At 39.2% G+C, this 3,153-nt stretch overlaps 1 pseudogene; it reads right to left on the bottom strand.

Annotated features, from left to right (window-relative positions):
- Positions 1-510: 510 nt before the first annotated feature.
- LOC147516190 (E3 ubiquitin-protein ligase RGLG3-like) lies at positions 511-2,394 on the bottom strand (annotated as a pseudogene).
- Positions 2,395-3,153: the final 759 nt, after the last annotated feature.

Raw genomic sequence — 3,153 nt, 5'->3', positions numbered from 1 at the left:
AACATTTCTATTAACTATACAATAGTTTAACACTCCAACCGAATTTACCAAATACAACAAAACGCTAAATAAAAACAGGAAATTTAGTAGTAATAACAGACATAAACCTTAGACAAAGAAAATGTCCGTATACACCGATACACGGAACACTGTAGATTTAGTGAAATAGTAAAAATAACTACTCACCTTAATCCCAAGCTCCACGAATCCTCATAGTCCGAATCGTCGCGTTCCAACGCTCTAGAAATCCACCTTCTATCTCTACCTCCATTTTTATTATTTTTTTATTCTCTAACAACCCTATTCTCTATAACAATGTGATTATATACTTGGGTTTGAAACCCAAGCCCAACACAGACTCGGGCCCAGAAATCAGGCCCACATATCCCAAATCCAATCCAATCAAATATTAAATAAATAATTAAATTAATTAAAAAAATAATAAATAAATACGTATTTTAAATACGGGCGTTACACTATGCCATAACCCACACTCCATAAGTCCACACACTACTCCACCAACCCACACACTTCACCACCAGTTCCCACCATGTCCTTGGGGTTTGTCAAGCAAATGGGACAGACCTGCTCCACGGGGGCCATATAAACGACTGGTTGGAAGCTTGTCATGGGCGGGTACATATTGACTACATTATCGTGATCAATCACTTCGGGTGGAGGAGGAAGTGGCATCGTACATGGTAATCCTACATTATCACTTTCCAATATACTGAGCCTTTGTGTCGCTTTGTATTGAATAGGTCTTTCCATGAGCACTGCAAGAGCAAATTCTAATTCCTTTTTCGACGTATCTTTGTTCTCAGACATGATCTTCATAAAGCTGACAAACTGGAAGTTAACAAAAGCTCTGTGTGGAATGTTATCATCAAATCGATGCATAGCATCCCAAGGTCCATCCCCCATGCCAACCAAAATTATTGAGAGAGGATAATGGCTAGCTAGCAGCAACTATAGAATTTATAGTGTCGTGTTCTCGGTGACTGACCCTTCCTGGTGAGTGTTTGGATTCCTTGTAACCTGTCCATCAGTAATAAAACAACGACCTGATATTGCCTGCTACTTTTCTCCACAATGTCAATTGCTGCATCAATGACAGGTGCCCTTGAGGTTGGCCCCTTTTTCAGATTATTAACATTTGATCCACTTAAAGTGATAAGGGCCCATCCCACAACAACTTAAGAATTGGCCCTAACTAAACCAAGCCCAACTGTCTAACATGGTTACACAACATCTGAGAGCACTGGATAGAAGTCTCTTTCTCCTTCCTCAACAACTTCTGCCACCACCCAATCGGTCACCACCGAATCAGCCTACACACACTACCACTCACTCGATTTTCATCACCACTGAAAACCCTACACCTTTAATGAAATCAACATCCCCACATATGTATCATCAATCACTCGGTTTTCATCACTACTGATACACTGGTCGACGGAAAAACGCTGAGTCTCGATCTCCTTCATCACCAAAAACCCGAATCAACCGAAGAACCAACATCAAAACAGACCCAAGCAATTGCCACCCATCCAACAACACACAAAACATCGTCTTCCATAATCTCGATCCAGCCCCCAATATCTGAACAACCTTGTACTCATTCCCAACTGAACCAAACCCAAAACAATAGACTTTTTATGTTGAAAACAATTGTTAGGAGATTTCAGTAGCATGATATAGTGTTTAGTACTCGGAAGCCGATGTAGACAACCTACTGACCTTTTGTTCTTTCCCCACAAACAGCGCTATTGTTTTCATACACACTAATCTTACAAGTCTCCACTCCTCGATTTCCTGCCGAAGATGAGAAATCATCGCAATTTGACTTGATCGGCTGAACCTATTAGAGTTGCCTACGTACCCCCGAACCCTTCTCGGAGGATCAAGTTGTGCCGTAGTTCTCCTTTCTCCTTTCTCTTTTCTCATCCTCTTCCTTTATAACTTCCCTTCTCCTTTTCAACCCCCTATTCTTTTGGGTCGTTGATCTCCCTTTCATCCCGCATTCCCTCTCTCTCCATGTGTCGCTTCGGTTTCCCTAGCAGTTAGGGTTCCACGGACCTGATATACCGCAACATGTCCTCTCTTCACTATTCCGCATCCGGCCCACTTGCCACCAATAACCTCTCAAGTCACGAATATGACCACTACAAGTACCAAACGCAACAGTTAGTTTCATAGATGACGTTAGATATATATGATGCCATTTTATTTTTTACGTACATGACGTCATCGATCATTTTATTTACCTTGTAATTTATTTTCCAATGTGGGAAGAAATAAATGGATGATGTGGAAATCAATCAGTGAGTCAACTCCAACGGTCACCTGTAATTGTATAAATTGATCATCTTCTTCAGCAATTCCAACGGTCATAGCCATAAGAAAAAAAACTCTAGCTACCAAATTGTTTGATTTCTATTCAATTCTACGAATAATTCAGGTATGTAATAGGTATTGTTATTCATTTTTCTTTCATTGTTCGCAAATTCTAATCAATTTCTTTTTGGAATCCATTTCTTTTTTGGTAGAAATGTCACTTGCATCATATCAGTGAATTACAAGTTAAATAAAATGATCGATGACGTCATGTAAAAAGAAAATGACATCATATATATCTAACGCTATCTATGAAACTAACGGTTGTGTTTGGTACTTGCAATTTCAGGGGTTTTTTCGCTTAGAAAAAAAAATTAGGAGTGTAAGTGACAATCAGGTCAAGTTCAGGGGTGACTTTTGTCCTTAATCTAGAACTAAGTAAATAGACATAGACTTTTAGCACACGAGAATTGAACTCCCGTCTCTAATATTGCTACGAACGGTGTTATCCAGATTGCTTTAGGCACATCTATAGTAAACTTATGGGTTCTCTAATCAGCATCAGAAAACATTCAAATTGTTCGAGAAAGAGATTATTAGATTTTTTTTTTTTTTGTTTTTTATTGAACTGTGGAAAATTCATTTCTGACATTACGGAGGGTCGGAGGGATATGGGCCTCATGTTGCACATACAATGATAAATGCCACGGTGATAAGAACTACAGTGAAAGGTCCTTTAATAAGAACTACAGTGATAAATGCCACATACAATCGGAAAGCTTTCTGCGCATCTATTTTGGTTGTGTATGGTCCACT

The sequence above is a fragment of the Coptis chinensis genome, chromosome 2, assembly GCF_015680905.1.
Source record: "Coptis chinensis isolate HL-2020 chromosome 2, ASM1568090v1, whole genome shotgun sequence".
Lineage (NCBI taxonomy): Eukaryota > Viridiplantae > Streptophyta > Magnoliopsida > Ranunculales > Ranunculaceae > Coptis > Coptis chinensis.
This window is presented reverse-complemented; position numbering and strand designations above follow the sequence as displayed.